Here is a 17,910-nt window from a genome sequence, read left to right as displayed (position 1 = left end):
TTGTACAGTACTTCACACATGCTGGTTAAAAGCAGGAAATAAACTGAGTATTTTTGCCCACAAGAAGAAAAACTTCCTCACCTCCCAGTGGAAAAACTACAAACAGCCTAGACATTGAGGCTTCCTAGCTGCCCCCAAACAACACACAGAAAAGTCTCTGTTGGATTTCACTGCTTGCTCCCCATCTCTAATCCTAATTGATCTTTTGGAGGCTCATCAACTGCTTGGTGGAATGCCCCATAGCATCCTTCTCTTGTGGGGCTTGCCTGGGAGAGAGACTGTCACAGCTACTAACACAGCTACTCAGGTTGCTCGATATAAGTTTTCAGTCATCACATGGTCTGTAGCACTGATATAGAAATATGGTTTTACTGATAAATAGGTTTTATCTTAATTGTCATAATGTCCAAAATTACGGCATTCATTGTGTTTTGGTTATTGGATGGAATCTATCATCAACTCCCTGAGAAACAATCACTCACCAAAAATTAACATGCATTATGCTAATATAGATATGAAATATAGGAGGATATGGTTTGCACAACAGTTAGTCAGGTTCCTATTTATCTGTGCTGACATAATACAATTTGCAAGAGAAAGGAAGAGTATAAATATCTATATCTACTTTGAGAGGTAAATAGTATATTTACTTGCAACTTTCCACTTTACAGTTCAAAGCAAAAGCAGAAGGAATCTGACTTGCAGTACAAGGGTATATACATACAACAAGAACTGAAGAAACCAACATCTCTTCAGACATCAGATTAATCTACTGATGTGTTGCTTTCTTCAGGTTCCCTTTTTCCCACTACATCTCTCCTTGAACCTGGAAAAGAAATGTTGTGAAGGCAAAACTGCTAGTATGAGAAGAGCAAGCCAATTTTCTCTGTTAAATTTGGAGGAAGGAGTCAGTTGCAGTCAGAGGTTTGGGTTTGTTTTCAGTGAAATTGACCAAAAAAAGGTACAAATAATTACAAGATCAGGAGAACAAAATGCTATCCAAGAACCACCTAAATTTGCAAATTAACTTATAGATTTAATTTTTGCATGTATCTTCAACAAATAACTGCCACAAATACTGAAATTATTCTCGTTGGCAGCACTTTACTTAACGAGGCAAAAACAGCCGTATACTGTACTTGTAACTCCGCAGTTCTGTAACAACTACAGAACCCATACCATGGGGGAAATCCTGTCTCCATTTAAGCCAATGGGAATTTGCCATAGATTTTAATGGGGTCAGGTTGTCACCCAGTGTAACTAACTACTATCATCATAAGAGAAGAACTACCCAAAGTGACTTAGAACTTGCAGTTTTCACATCTCATCAGAACACAAGTGCTTTACCAGGCAGAAATAACTGTCACTGTCTTTTAATACTATGTTAACTACTATAGGCCCAGTCCTGAAGTTCTCAGTCAAAATTCCTTTTGAAGTCACTGGGAGTTTTGCATGAACAAAGATGTCAGGATTTGGCCCCTGTGTAATTATAAACCACAGTGCTCCTCTGTTTAACACCAAGCTAGTCTTGGAGATTGTTCACTTGGTGGCTAGTGTTACTCTACTCTGCTTGTAAGTCCACTGGAATGATTACTGAGGTTTAAGGCAGTAAAAAGTTACCCTACAGTTAAAAATGGCCTCAGCCACCTCTTTTCTTTTCATTTGCAAGGGGGACAGGCTCTTCATTTGTGTTTATCAGTGTGTTACTCCAGTTGGTTTTGTTCACTTCATTCACGCTCTTCATTTTAAACAAACATATAAAGAGGAAGCTTACAAATATGAGGTTTATTTGTATTCATATAAAAGCTGGCTTCAGCCTGGCCAAACTCCATATAAATCTAGTGAGGGGGTGCCTCAGAAGGTGCAGACTTGCAATGCGTATCTGAAACGATGGAGAATTCCACCATTAATGTGAGCCTCTGTTAAACGCAACCCCCTTCCAACTCTATCTGTTGTCACAGGGGGCAGCAGGCCACAGCACCAGCGCTGGTGCTGTGGCCTACTGCCCTCCTCTGGTATCTTTGATGGAGGGATTATCTTTACTTCCACTGTCTCTGCAGGGCCCATTGACCCTTAAAGCCCTGAGTTGCCTTCAGGTGTGCATGTCTGATAAGCTGCATCAGGGAGCCACAGACCTTGGGCCCATCACATATAGGCATAATAAAATAATTTAATCAAGGTTTTAATAAACATGTAAAGTCCCTTTGGTTTCTAGAGGTCTCACTGTACCCACTGTAAGCAAGTTCTCTCACCTTCCTTTTTATCAGGTATATCCAATTAGTGTACTGGGGCAAATTTTTTTTTCTTTGGAGCCATTTTCTGCAGAACACTGGCAAACTTATTTCCAGATCCAGTATGGTCATGGCTTTCTGGAAAACAGTTACCATGTAGAGTCAACATGATGGCAAACAATGAATCATTCAGGGATGCTCTAGCATGTGGCTGTTACTGCAGCATGTTCTCACTGCCTGAAGATCTTTCTATCTGCACAAAATTTTCTAAGTTTTGAAAGTTTGGAGGGGGTATTAGTACCCTTCCAGTGAGATTTTCCAGTCAGTGCTCTTAACTCTGCTCACACTGAAGTTAATAGTAATACACCCTGTCAGGGTTTCCTCCCCACTCTAAACTCTAGGGTACAGATGTGGAGACCCGCATGAAAGACCCCCTAAACTTATTTCTGCCAGGTTAAAAACTTTTCCAAGGCACAAATTTGCTACTACAGGTAACAAAACTTTTCCAAGGCACAAATTCTTTCCTTGCCCTTAATATTCCTGCCACCACCAAGTGATTTAAACAAACGTTTAGGGAGGGCCACTTGGAGCCCTACCTTCCCCAAAATATTCCCCCCAAGTCCCTACACCCCCTTTTCTGGGGAGGCCTGAGAATAATGTCCTCACCAATTGATTACAAAGTGAGCACAGATCAACCCCCCTGGGTTTTTGGGATACTGAAAAACAATCAGGGTCTTAAAAGAAGTTTATTTAAAAAAAGATAAAAGAATCACCTTTGTAAAATTAGGATGGAAGATAACTTTACAGGGTAACAAAAAGATTTTAAACAGGATTTTCCCTGAAGGCAAAACTTTAAAGTTATAAAAACAGGGATAAACCTTCCTTTTATCACAGGGAAAATTCACAAGCTAAAACAAAAGATAATCTAATGCATTTTCTTGCTATTACTTACTATTTCTGTAATATTAGATGCTTAGTTCAGATAAGGCTTAGGGAGATGTATTTTTCCTGCCATGGCTCCTCGCTGACTGGGAGAGAACTAAGGAACACGAATACAAAAACCTTCCCCCACACAGAGTTGAAAGTATCTTTTTCCCCTTATTGGTCCTTTCGGTCAGGTGCCAACTAGGTTATTTGAGCTTCTTAACCCTTTACAGGTAAGGAGGAATTTTATGCTACCCATAGCTGTATGTTTATAACACACCCACTGAATATAAGAATGGCCATACTGTGACAGACCAATGGTCCACTTAGCCCAGTATTCTGTCATCCAACAGTGGCCAATGTCAGGTGCTTTAGAAGGAATGAACAGGATAGTTTCGAGTGATCCATCCCCTGTAATCCAGTTCCAGCCTCTGGCAAGCTAGAGGTTTAGGCACACCCATAGCATGGGGTTGTGTTCCTGACCATCTTGCCTAATAGACATTGATGGACCTATCCTCCATGACCTTATCTACAATGGGAGCAACATTAGGCCATTGTTTGAGAGCATTTGAAAATCCCACTTATAAATGTACAAATGTAAGCAATGTTAAGTATTCTCTAGCATGAATTTCTACCTTTTTAAAAAGCACTTCATACTTACACAGCCAGCTTCACATAGAGAAATGGTGACATCTATTTACCACTTAAGGCACTTGCAGATGAATGATTATTATTGATACTCTATGGGCATACACTAGTATTTTACATCTTGTCTATTAAAGGAAATTACTCTGTATTCAGTTTGGATAATATGGGCTCAATGGATGTGTTGTGTCTCTCTAGTGTCATGTTGTATAGTTTCTATTCTGAGACAGTTCTGGGGTCTTGCTATGATGTAGCCATTTCCAGGAATTTATTTGTTTAAAAGTTTTGTTACCTGTAGTAGCAAAATGAACTAGACATTTAATTTTTTTCAGTTCTTTGGGAGGTAGAAGACAAGTATGAAAGGAGTGAGGTAGATGAAACAACAGTATATATGGAATATTGTATATTTTCTGTCATATTACAATAGCTTGTCACTGATTTTGAATTGATTGAAAGCAAGAGCCTCACCTGGAGCTTCCAGATTTTCTCATTTTCTTGGCACACTCTGCTGACTGTCTCCCCCATCAGCGCGATCAGCATGTTTAAGAGGAGCACAAAGGTGAATATCACATAGAACAGGGGTAGGCAACCTATGGCACGTGTGCCGAATGCAGCACGCAAGTTGATTTTTCAGTGGCATTCACACTACCCGGCTCCTGGCCACCAGTCAGGGAGGCTCTGCATTTTAATTTAATTTTAAATTAAGCTTCTTAAACATTTTAAAAACCTTATTTACTTTACATACAACGAGTTTAGTTATATATTATAGACTTATAGAAAGAGACCTTCTAAAAATGTTAAAATGTATTACTGGCATGCAAAACCTTAAATTAGAGTGAATAAATGAAGACTCAGCACACCACTTCTGAAAGGTTGCTGAAGATGAGGACAAGCATGAAAACCTCACGGTACTGGAAATCCTTATGCTCTGAGAGGTCCCCGGGGCCTAGGGTAAGCTTGAAGAGCTCAAACACTGCAGTGTGAAAGCTTTGAAAGGGGTGTACAGTGTGTCCTGAGGACAGTCATTCATCAGAGAAGCAAGAGCTTCAGGGTAAGAGAAAATCAGAGAAAAGAGACAGGAAAATCACTAAACTGATAGGGAAGATAATACTGAATTTTTGTTGTGTGAGCAACAGATACCGGGTACCATATTCATTTCATCATACAAATTTAGACTTGATTTTTGTCAGTTATTTTCTGATAAGGCAAATTTAGTTATCACTTTGGCATATGTGGCACATAACTATGTAACGGTTGATGACAATGTATGAAAACCTAAAATAGTTACTTCAGTATGCTCAGGAGTATAATGTTTCTCTATATTAGTGAAAGGTTGCATATCTTATTTGTTATTGCACTAACAATTGAGCCTACTGGAAACTGTCCCAGTAAGGAAGTTCGTTCATATCTAAGTTTGCTGTTAAAGATCAGCTCACAAACAAATTAGTTCAGTGCTTATTTGTTGTTCATAATTACACGTGCTTTGTGTTATGCTTGCAGCAAAAACAGTGATCAAGCATCTAGCCTATAAACTTTTTTGTGGGTATTACACATAGCACACTATTGAGACTTTTGTTTTAAATATGAAAAATGAATGTCCCTTTGAATACATATAGGAGAAAAATACTTGGTCTTAGCAACTACATGATTCTAAGGAAAACTGAAACTAATAATGATGGTGAAGAACACTTTAAAAAGATATCCTTTTATAGATAACTTTGTTTTCAGAAGTCACAATACATTGACCCCCACCAAGGGGATGACACTGATTTATCCAAGAGGATCAGGACTGGATTATACAAGGAGCTTATCCTCCTTTATCTTCATAGATGCCACACAAAAGAAGTAGAGTTACACTGGTGTAAAATGGATAAGACAATCAGGCCTTCATTCCTTATATGCTGATTTTTTAAAAACAGTATTGATCTTTGGATAAAGTTCTGTTCCAGTCACATTGCTATATTATGCCCATCACTGTGGTATCTGGGTGCCATGGCATGTATTGTTGTGGCCACTGTGTTTCCCAGGCCATGTAGCACTCCATATTGCTAAAGAGAAAAGAGAGGAGAATTTGGTTAGGCTTCTTGTGCAAGAGAAAGGTGATATGAATGTTAGCACTAAAGAATTATTCTTCCAATTAAAGAAAGGCAGAGATGACTGCTTGTATTTTGTAAGTGCAACACCTTTACACACAGTTTCCCATTATAAAGTAAACGTTTACAATTGTAAAGTAGAACACACCTTAACAGAGGCACAATACAGTTATACAGTCCAGAAAATAGTGCTTGTAGATGGTTTTCAATAAACAATAGTCAACCACAACTGGAGGAGGATTGGGACCAAGTCCAGGGGGTCAGGCGGCAGATATGGAGGAAGCAGGAGGACATCTCTAATTAGGCACTCTCCTCAATGCTACTAGCAACTCATACAAGGGGTAGGAGTTTGATGTTAGAATCTCTCTTTGAGATTTTCTTCAGTTTCTTTCCAACACTCCTTTCTTGGAGGGCTAAGACAGAGAAAGGAAAAGGAAGAAGAATGGGTCAGTTTCTTTACATTTCCCTGGCTTGAACATGTTTTTCTTTCATATTTCTTAAACACTGTCTATAAGAACTTCACGTATGGCTGGGAAGAGCAGCAGACATACAACAAATGCCTCTAGTGGTTTCTTACATGATTCATTCCCTGAGATTGAAAGTTGTTTTTTTTTTAATGTAGATTTGTTTGTAACATTATTGTCTTCTTCAGGTAAATACCCACTCTCCCTGTCTACTTGCATCACAGAAGCAGAGCTAGTATGATTCCTCTTTGAAAATGAACATAACTGTTCAGATTCTGCTGCCCTGGAGTCCCAAGGGAACACAGTCTCCATAACAAAGAAGGACTCACTTCCCTACAGCTAGCTGTAAAGGATGGCAAAAGCCAGATAAAGCCCAGAGGATCACAGAATGAAAATGGCAAAACATAAGCAATACACCACATTTTTGGTTGACCATTTCTAATATACATATTGCAGCCTTTGTCTGAAGCAAAAACAACATGTCTAGGTGGATGACAAATACTAGCTCCAGTGTATTTCATTTGGAAGAGGCTTAAGTCTGGCTTTAGCTTTTCTTTTACCACTCCAATCCCATCAGAGTTTATTAGAGTCAGTCACATTCCACATGTCTTCTAAATCAGGGCTATTATTAAGTCTTATTCTGTTACAAAGAAGTAAAACCTATGCAGTGTAATAACTCATCTTTCTTTTTCAGCTTCTCATTCTGTTCTAAAATACTGAAACAGCTCTCTATCTAATCTATCCTCTATCCTTACATCATGTATCATTTATTCATCTTTCAGTGCATTCATTTCTCAGATTCACGTAGATGACTCAGTTTTGCAAAGAAAACAGTAGGAATTCTCAGTATCTGTGAGACTATATGACCTGGGGGTGAAAATGCTGTATCAGAAAAATAGCAAAATTTGTTGTTTTATTCTGTTCTGCTTCCTTCTTAAAAGATCTTTCAGCACATTTGAGGAAGGGAAATTCCTTATCAAAACTGTGAAAGTCTAATCCTTCAATCATTTGTCTAGGCAGTTTGTGAAATGGGCATATGGCCCCATCTGGTGTTCTTTCTTACCAGAAGTGAATGCAGTGGGCCATTTTAATGAGCTGCAGACATTTAATATTATCAACCATTCACTTCAAAATTATTAAGATTTGCAAAACTACTGTTACAAAAAGATAACAGTATTTGAGAACAATCTTACTTTTATAGATTCACATTAACATGGTTCAATTAACATGGTCAATATGGTTCACTCTTCCTTGAACTCTCAAGATGGAAAACTAACTGTTCTTTAGGAAGTTGCAGTGATTTTTCCCATCCCTTTCCTGGTGTGTGTTAGTGATTTTCTCTTTCTCTGCATGTGCTGCCTCTCTGATGAGTGAGCATCTCCAGGACACACCATGCAGCCCACTTCACAGCTTTCAAACTTGCAGCCCTGGAGCTCTTCAAGCTTATCTTAGACCTTGTGGACCTTTTTAGGATGTGAAGATTCCAAGGTAGCGTGAAGTTTTTCCTGGTCTCCTATGTAATATTCTCCTTTGTACTCCTCTTAAGCATGTGTTCATGGGGGAGATAGTCAGCAAAGAGTCCCAAGAAAGTGGAATAATATAGAGGCTCCAGGTGAAGCTCTTTCCTTGATTAACTAGATTGTCCTAGTTAATACAAACACTGTAGCAGTAAGTCACAACTGCAACTGCACCTTGTTAGTTTTGAATGCTTTCCACAATCCTTGTCTGTTAGTTCTGTTTTTAGTTGTTAAAATATTATTAAAAAACAATAACAGTAGGGCCTAGATCCTCAAAGGTATTTAGCTGTCTAATTTCCAGTGGTGTTCAGTTAAAGTCTAGCCCATGCACTAGGGAGCAGAAATTGTTACCACCCAATACTGCCTCTGTGAAATACATTGTTTGGGGTGGGGGCAGGTCTCTGGACAGTTGCTAGGGGGATTTTACATCAGAAATGATCATGGCAGCTGGCACTCTTATTCGCAACCTCAGCAGAGAGTGCAAGCACCAAAGCCACAATTCACAAAAAACTCTTAAGCACATGAAGTGCTTTGCTGAGTTGAGATGGACTTAAACACACATTTTTGACTTCACCAAAAATTCTGAAAAAATTCATTTTTAGTTTTCCCTAAGCTATTCTCCCTCCCTCCTTCCCAAAAAAAAATTGACAGCAAACTGGAAAATCTGTTATTCGGACAGTTCTAAACAGATCCATTAGTTCTGACAAATTCTTTATGCTTTACATTTGAAGGGAGGCTTGGCATTTACAAAATGAAGTAAATAATGCACCTCTGGTAAGTGACCACTGGGTGACACTTCCTCACTGCAGAGATCTAGTCCAATGCTCTTTCATAGGATTGTGTGCCTGTGACAGATTTTGAGAGCATCTTCATCTGTCTTTTCTTGCTTTTGTGTTATATTTTATACTATATTGGCTTGTTTTTCTCTTCTTGTGGCATTGTTGCAGTTATATGAATATATGAGACTAGTTCTCTGAGTCCTAGAGAGCTTTGACTATATAGGATCTGGAAAAAAAATCTGCCAAAGTCCTTAAAAGAATGGTTTCATAAAGGAAAGACAGGTCTGTGGACAGCAATTCTGGGCCCCAGGGAAGAACAGGCAATGGGACCCCTAGAAAGGGATGTGCCCACCCAGCTGCCTTCGCCACTGCCGGTAACACCCCCCACATGTCTAGGAGCCAGGGACAGATTAAACTTTTGTAGGCCCGGTGCCAAACATATTTGTGGGCCCCATGGAGGCAATGGAGCATGGTGCAGGGAGGTCAGTACCCAGAGCAAGGGGCCAGCCAGGGGCAATGGGGCATGGCATGGAAGGGGCAGCCCCGCTCTGCCCAGCCTAGTACGGGGGCACTGTTTACAGATTGGCAGCTGCCAGACGCACACTGGCCCACCCAGCCCTGTGCTGCCAGAGTGCCCCTTCCCCTCTGGGGTTGGCCCATGCCGTGCCACACAGCCCCCCCACCCAACACCTCCCAATTCCCTATGCCCAGCCTCCCAGAGGCCCATTATGTCGAGTGCCCCCCCGCCCACAGCCTCACCACAACTGCCTAGCACCCCAACACACACAGATCTCCCCCACTCTGCACTACCCAGTGACCTTCTCCACAGCCCCACCACTACAACTACATAGCACTCCACACAGACCCCCCCCAACTGCCCAGGACCCCAACACACACAGGATGCCCCCACTGCCCAGAGCCCCCCACCCCTCACACCCCAGCACCTCCCCACAGAGACCCACTCTCCCATGCCCTGTCCCCTGGCCACACTCACCAGCCCTACTGAGCCAGTGCAGTGCAGGGGTTCCCCCGCCAGCATAGTCCCAGGGGGCAGAACAGCTGAAACTTGGGAGCACAGAGCGGTCCCATCCCCTGGGGTGCCACACAGCCCTACTTGCCTGGTGCTGGGCCCTGCGGTGGAGAGGAGGCATTTCCTTGCAGGGGCAGTGCATGGCAGCCACTGACTTCCCCAGTCTACTGCTTCTGCAGAGCAGGCCCTGTGGCTTGCCTGGGTGATTTAAAATGGCCCAGGGCTCCTGGCTGCTACCATGGCAGCTGTGGTGGCCAGGGGCCCCCAGCCCCCTTTAAATTGCCTGGGCCCCTGGGCAATTGCCCCCTTTGACCCACCTCCTGTCAGTGGGCCTGAGGAAAGATTATAGCTAACAAACTAGTTGCCTTTACTCTGAGGGGCAGGGAAAGCGAAGAAGATGTTTAAGGTGGGCATTTTGAGTTTCATAACATTAAGAAGATTTAACTCCCTGGAGGTTCCAACCAAGACCAGGGGCTCATAGTACATATATAGTAAGAAACAGAGTTTGCCTTGAAGAACTTACAATCTATGTAGACAAGACAGACAAAATGTGAGATGAAGAAAGTGTGACTCCCATTTTACAGATGGTGAGCTCAGCCATAGTTGAAGTGTTCGGCGGGGCACAAAGGAAGTCTGTGGCAGAGCCAGAAATTGAATCCAGGTCTCCTGACTTCCAGGCCAATCCCCTGATGACACCACCATCCTTCCTATCATACATATGCTCATAAAGGCCATGTGGCATATCAGATGAGCGGCAGGCAGTTGTGGAAGTGACTCCACAGTGTCTGTGCTACAAAATGACTATTGGAACCAGAAACTGTGCTAGTAATCATATAATCGTAGTAATTGTGATAGACTGTGATGTCACAAACAGGATTATTTATGGGCTTGATCTGGCAAAACACTTGATATACAGAATTGCCGATAGGAGTGGGCCCTGTGGCTATAGATGAGGCAGAAGGAAAAAAGAAAATGCGCTAAGAGAATGAAAGTTCTTATTACACCATAAATACTGATAAGAAAGGAAATTAATAAAATGATTGGCCAAAGAATTCATGAAGATCATGTGTCACACATACAGATGCAAGAAGATTTAACATATTTCTGATATTGACTGTACTATACAGAGCCCTAATCTTATTGCTAATATCAGGGCAAATTCTGCCTTGATTTATATCTACTGCAGCCTCCATAGAAGTTGTTGTACTTGCACTGGTAAATCAGACTAGAATTTAACCCTGAGTCTTTAATTCTCATGTAAACATACTACTTTCTGCTTCAAAGTTCTTTTAAAAAATCTATACAGATGTTACTGTATTTTTTAATAAAAATGTGATTTATACTAAAACTCACAGTGAACACATACATTAATATAATGCCATGTTTAAAAATTTAAATACCTTAAAGTTGTGTAATAAGGAGTTTATTGCCAACATTGTCTGGGAAAGCAAATGCAAAGTTTCAGAGGGGTAGCCGTGTTAGTCTGGATCTATAAAAGCAGCAGAGAATCCTGTGGCACCTTATAGACTAACAGACGTTTTGGAGCGTGAGCTTTCGTGGGTGAATACCCACTTTGTCAGACAGCCTGTCTGACGAAGTGGGTATTCACCCACGAAAGCTCACGCTCCAAAACGTCTGTTAGTCTATAAGGTGCCACAGAATTCTCTGCTGCTTTTACAAATGCAAAGTTCTCACTTTAAAAAAATAAGCTACTACTAACCATACCTTGTGATCGCTCCTTTTGTTCTATAGCCCTATTCAGCTGAAATTAATTTTTCACAGGTTCTGGCCTTGAAAACTCTACTGGCTTCCACTTGACACCCTTGCACATTAATGCTGATTCAGTAGGCAAAACCTTTATGTGCTGTGAATTGCTTACTTCATCTTTCTTTAGCCACATTCAATAAATTGTTTCAGAAAATGAAGATTGTGTCCCTCCTATTTTAGTCTAGGGAAGGTAACTCTGCTGGAAGATGTGTTGATCCTCCAATGGACAGAACATAATGACGTACTTGTATGGGGAAGGGCTGACCTACCATCCATGAGAACGACACCTCAAAGGCAAATACATAGCAAGATAGTACGTGTCTACTCTAAGAATAGGTATTCCCAGGTTCTACATCCTGATGTTCCCAACTAGCTAAGCAGACATTTTAGCCAGTATAGAATCATAGAAGATTAGGGTTGGAAGAGACCAAAGGTGGTCATCTAGTCCACCCCCTGTAGGATCAACCCCAACTAAATCATCCCAGCCAGGGCTTTGTCAAGCCGGGCTTTAAAAACCTATAGAGATGGAGATTCCACCACCTCCCTAGGTAACCCATTCCAGCGCTTCACCATCCTCCTAGTGAAATAGTGTTTCCTAATATCCAACCTAAACCTCCCCCACTGCAACTTGAGCCCATTGGTCCTTGTTCTGTCATCTGCCACCACTGAGAACAGCATAGCTCCAACCTCTTTGGAACCCCCTTCAGGTAGTTGAAGGCTGCTATCAAATAAGCCCAATTCCCTCAACCTCTCCTCATAAGTCATGTGTCCCAGTCCCCTAATAATTTTCGTTGCCCTCTGCTGGACTCTCTCCAATTTGTCCACATCCTTTCTGTAGTGAGTGGCCCAAAATTGGACACAGTACTCCAGATGTGGCCTCACCAGTGCTGAATAGACTGTGCCTCAATCTGCGCCAGTGCTCCTACTAGTGAGCCCAATATGCGTTAGCCTTCTGGCAACAAAGACACAGTGTGACTCATATCCAGCTTCTCGGTCCACTGTAATCCCCGGTCCTTTTCGGAGAACTGCCTCTTAGGCCACGCTACACTACGGGATAATACGAATAGCTAAAATCGGTTTTATAAAACTGATATGAAAATGCGATTTTCAATGCGGCCACCTCCAGGCACAGTAAAATTTCGGCGGTTGTGCATCCCATGTCTTGAGGCTAATGTCGATTTCTGAATGCCGTTGCATTGGGGTAGCTCTTTCCGAGCTCCCATAGTGCGCCGCAGTCTCCCCCGGCCCCTTGAATTCTGGGTTGATCATTATTGTCGCGGGTGGGTCTTGGGTAAATGTCAGTCTAGTCATACCTTCCTCGGGAAAACATCAGCTGACAATCCTTTTTGCGCCGGTTTTTCCGATTGCCGCGGGCATAAGACCCATAGAAACGGCAACCATGGAGCCCGTTCAGAATTTTTTTTTCCGGCAGCCGTATTCTGAACCTGAATGCCGTTGGAGCAGAAGGCCGATACTCCAGCGCTACACAGCAAAGCATCTAGCTTTTGCATGAATAGCAGAGATGGTAACAGTCCGTCTGTACCGTCTACTGCCGGAGAAACTGCCAAGGAAATGAAACGGTCTCTCCCCCTCTGTACCTGTCCGTGCTAATCCATGAGTGCCCCTGGCTGAAATGGCCCAGGGGCGCAAACGCAAAACAAAATTGGATTGACTCCCCGAATCAATCCGCCCCTTATGGTTCTAAAAAATTAGAGTCACGTCCGCCTAGAATAAGGGGCAAGTGTATAGAGGACCAGTGATATCAGAGAGCAACCAGCGCTACCATGCGTAAATTCACAGGGGTGCCCCTCGCAAACAACCCCACCCCGTCACGCTTCTCCCCCCAACCTTCTTTGGCTACCGTGGCAGGCTCATGCCCATTGTGTCTAAGATAAGAAGCAGGAATAAGAAACACTGATTAAGTGAACATAAAAGGGGAGGCAGCCCGCGGCGCGATGATATCCATGGAGGACATTAAGCGGTGGTGGGGGAAGGAGCAACAGCATGCTGCGTAAGGACCAGTCCAGACAGTAACAAGAATCTTGACTTTACATAGGAAAGGGAGGGTGCTGTAGCCCCCAGTGCTATGAATGAAGAGTTATTAGCCGTTCTGGTCTATCTACTGGGATACCAGGAATGTTAACCCGACAGCTCATGTCAAATGATCTAGAAATATTTCAAGAGGAACGGTATTACTAAAGTCCTACTGCAACCGTCCACACACCAGGGAGGGGGAAGGAAGAAAGGAGCAGATAACTCCTTCACTGGCGGCAGCATCACGTGCTACCAGCAAGCATTCAGTAAACACATAGGGTGAACATTGGAAAGGAAGTCAACGAAATGGATTTCTTCCCTTTTCCTTTCAACGTGTGGTGGGGGAAGAAACTGAGAGCTATTCAACTGAACCACGCCAGACAGCTGTGTTTAAACCTACAGACCCATTGGAAAGCTCACCAGATGCAAAATACTTTCAGAGACTGCGTGGACTTGGATAAGCTAAAAAGGTCCTCAGTAACCCTCCTCCTCCAGAGCGCATTGAGTCCTGTCCAGTCGGCGTGATCCACGCAGCGCAGGTGTAAACCTGGAAAGATTTTTTTCAAACGCTTTGGCATTATCCGTGTTTCTGAACGCGAGCTCTGATAGAACAGAATTGGTCTCCCATACGCGATGAGATCCAGTACTCCCGAACAGGTCCATGCTGGAGCTCTTTTGGATTGAGAACTGCTCGCCACCCGTGCTGATCAAGCCCACGCCGGACATAACTACAGGAACATGTAATCAAGTTCGCTGGTAGACTTTTCCGTTCTACAAGCCCCCGCCTGCATCCGAGTTCAGATGCTCGTCCAGAGCGGTCTCCAGTGGTGCACTGTGGACCGCCGGAGGCCCAATACCCTATCACATGTGTCGGTCCAACACAAACTGTAATCCGACTCATTGAGAGTTGCAAATCGATTTAGCGCTACCCTCTCGCGGGGAGGAGTACAGAAAATCGATTTAAAGAAGACGTTATACGATAATAGGCACGTGTGTATGTGGGCCGGGTTAACAGCGTGTAAATTGATTAACGCTTCTGTTACAATCGATTTAACGGTAGTGTAGACCAGCCTTAGCCAGTTCAGTCCCCAGCCTGTAGCAGTGCATGGGATTCTTCCATCTACAGTCAGGACTCGCATCTACGTTGGAATCCTATTCGAGATTTTTTTGGCTCAATCCTCCAATCGTCTTAGGTCACCTGGACCGGACATCTCCTACTTCCAGCATACTACCTTCCCGCTTAGTACTCATCCGCAAACTTGCGGAGTGCATCTATCCCATCCAGATCATTAATTGAAGATTTGAACAAACCGGCCCACTTGATAACGCTTGCCACTAGCTATATCGAGCCAGTTGACACTCCTGTTGAGCTTGAACGATCTAGCCACTGCTTTCCTATCCACTTAAGGCCATTCATCCAATCCATACTTTTTTTAACTTGCTGGCATAACTTGGGCCGAGACCGTAAAAAGCTTGGCTATAGTCAAGATATATCACATCCACCGCTTTCCCAGAATCCCAGAGCCATTACTACTAGAAGGCTATCCAGGTTTGTAGGCACTGACTGCGCCATTGCCGCATTACCATGTTTGAACTGTCCCTGATACACGGGTTCCTGATCACCTTCCTCTCCTCCAAGTGCTTCAAAATGGATTCCTTGAGGACCTGCCCCATGATTTTTCCAGGGACTGAGGTGAGGCTGACCAGTCTGTAGTTCCCCGGATTCTCCTTCTTCCCTTTTTTAAAGATGGGCACTATATTTGCCTTTTTCCAATTGTCCAGGACCTTCACTGAATTTTCAAAGATAATGGCCAATGGTTCGGCAATCACAGCAGCCAACTCTCTCAGCACCCTCAGATGCATTAGATCCGGACTCATGGGCTTGCATATGTCCATAGGGACAGGAAGGGGAGTGAGAGGAGGAGAATGGTTTCTAAAAAATGTTCTTTCCCCCTTTGGAGGTACCATTGAACTTTGCCACAATATTTTCCATGACCCACCTCTGTTTTCTGATAACAGGATAATCACATGCAGAATCCAGATCAATTCCATGGCCTCAGGGAGCCTCTTTAATATAAAATTTGTATCTTATTGTCATTGACTAGGATCCTGTGACATTACCTTGTTCTTGCCAGAAGTGCAATTATTAAATCTAAAATCCATGTATCACCTGAAAATTATGTTTCTGTTATGTATCTTCACTGGGTGTTGACCTCAGTGGAGTTTTATTTAATTGCACCTTAAGTTGTTACACCTTAAATACTTGGTTATTTGCACCAAGTTAAATAAATGCCAGCTAAAATCATCCCTTATTTTAAAGTGGCTGCAGGTAACATGACTGGATCATAACTATCACCACGACTAGTGATAACTGCCAAGAAGTATCTGAAGGGTGGAAACAAACGAGGGAGAAGAACTGTTCTGAGATTAAATTAAGATATGGAAAATTTAAGCTGAATGTTATTAAAACCTTTTTCATAGTGTGCTCCATTAGGCTATAACATAGTCTCCCAAGGGGAATGATAGAAGCAGGGCCAGCTCCAGGGGTTTTGCTGCCCCAAGCAGCCAAAAAAAAAAGCCGCGATCACGATCTCCGGCAATTCAGCGGGAGGTCCTTTGCTCCGAGCTGCTGAATTGCCGCCAAATACCTGAAAGTGCCGCCCCACTCTGGAGTTGCCGCCCCAAGCACCTGCTTGATAAGGTGGTGCCTGGAGCCAGCCCTTGATAGAAGCACCATAACTTTAAGACATTTTAAATTAGGCTGAAAAAAGTACTAGAAAATATCTGGTAGGGAACAATCCTATATTGCCTAAGGGATGCACTAAATGATCCAATGGAACTTTTCGCTCTCTAATGTATCTATGATTCTGTGAAAAACCACATCATTATTAATAATAATACCTAGCACTTAAGTAGCCCTTTCCACCTACACAGCACTGTAAAAACATTAGCCAATTAATATCCAGAAGATCAGCTGAAAATTTTGAGGTTACACAATCATTGTGTAAGTGGGGGAGTGGTTTCACTATTGTGGGGAACTTTTGTGGCTTATACACTACCCCGCTGAAATTGGCTAGTGAAAGGATCTGAGTCCTTGCTCCCACTCCTTTTACCGAGGCCAGCCTGACAGTCTCCTGTATGGCAGAGTCCTTGTAATCCCGACAAGGCTGGGTCCAGCATTCCTGGGTGACCAACCCCCAATCTTATCATGGTCATTTAGGATAGGGGCTAGGGTGCCTCCACTCCAGGGTACTCTCTCTGCCCTGGACACGTCCCTGACCCACTGATCATTGCATTTTCTTTGAACTGTATGCAATTTATTAAACAGGAACCAATTAAAAAAACTAAGGAAAAAATGGGAAAGGTTAAAGGGAAACATATAACCCCACCCTGGGGCACAGGGACACCACAAGCAGCTGTCTCTGGAACGTCAGGGCAGTTCACAGTCTGTTCCTCACGTCCCAGGCCCTGGCTGTGCTGCAGGGATGCTGTGGGTCGGACACTTGCTCTGGCGATGGCCACATGCCCTCAGGCTCTAGATGGCAGGGCCCTTCTGCCCAGCATTGCCCCTCCTGTCAGGGTTATGATCCCCCTTCAAGTTTGGCCTGCAAGGCCTCTTGGCTGGGGGCGTCTCCTTGCGCTGGGCCCCCTGACCAGCATCCCCCTCACTTTGCCCAGCTGCTCAGCGCACCTGGCTCCAGATGGCGCCAGCTCCAGCCCCAGCTCCATTCTGGCAACGCGCTGCTGCTCTGCCTCCAGCTCAGCTCTCTGGGCTGCTCCTCTGGCTGGCGGCTCACTCTCTGGCTCAGCTCAGGCTCCTGCCCTCCCTTACCTCAGCCCCCCTGGTCTAGGCAGCTCCAGCTCACACGGAGGACGGGACCCCCAACCTCCTGACTCCTTCATTGGCTGGCCTGCTGTGTCAATCAGGCTGACCTAGAACGTTGGCCTCTCCCCATTGGCCCTGAGAACTGTTAGTCTCAGGGTCCTGATTTCTCATTGGCCTTTCCCCTTTCTTCTGGTACTGGGAGGTGGCCAATCAAAAAAACCCCACTGAGTGTCAGTAAGCGACCAACAGTCCCCTAACAATTGTACATTTCAGAATGAAGATACACGGGGCCCTTACTATAAATTCAACACCATGAGCATTTTTAGAATTAACAAAACTCTAAAGTGAAAAGAAAACTCCTTTGCCAAACCATCCTCTTCAGACAACGCAAACCAGCATTTTTCCATTCATCACTAAGCCAGGTGGCTCCATGGCCTTTACCGGTTTTAACTGTTAGTTTAACTTGGTGGGCAGCAAGAGATAACAAACCTACACAATTAGGGGATTCAAAAGAAGCCTCTCCCTGGCTCACTCAGTAAAAGCAGTATTCAGCCTGTCTCAGCTATAAGGAAGTCATTCTTTTCAAATCTGATGCAGGAG

The 17,910-nt window shown here is 43.5% G+C and overlaps 1 long non-coding RNA gene across 2 annotated transcripts; it reads right to left on the bottom strand.

Moving 5' to 3' along the window:
• Positions 1-9: 9 nt before the first annotated feature.
• Positions 10-17,317, bottom strand: LOC116827767 (uncharacterized). 2 transcript variants are annotated; one of them, XR_004374383.2, is made up of 6 exons: positions 17,176-17,317; positions 6,042-6,306; positions 5,553-5,848; positions 4,661-4,844; positions 2,253-2,369; positions 10-826 (listed from the first exon to the last, which is right to left on the bottom strand). It is a non-coding gene; the product is annotated as an uncharacterized LOC116827767 (long non-coding RNA). The 2 variants fall into 2 exon arrangements; XR_012657338.1 differs by having other exon boundaries at positions 10-2,369.
• Positions 17,318-17,910: the final 593 nt, after the last annotated feature.

Source organism: Chelonoidis abingdonii, chromosome 20 (assembly GCF_003597395.2).
Source record: "Chelonoidis abingdonii isolate Lonesome George chromosome 20, CheloAbing_2.0, whole genome shotgun sequence".
In the NCBI taxonomy this organism is placed as follows: Eukaryota; Metazoa; Chordata; order Testudines; family Testudinidae; genus Chelonoidis; species Chelonoidis abingdonii.
Note: the sequence above shows the minus strand (reverse complement) of the source record. Positions and strands in the feature narration are given on the sequence as shown.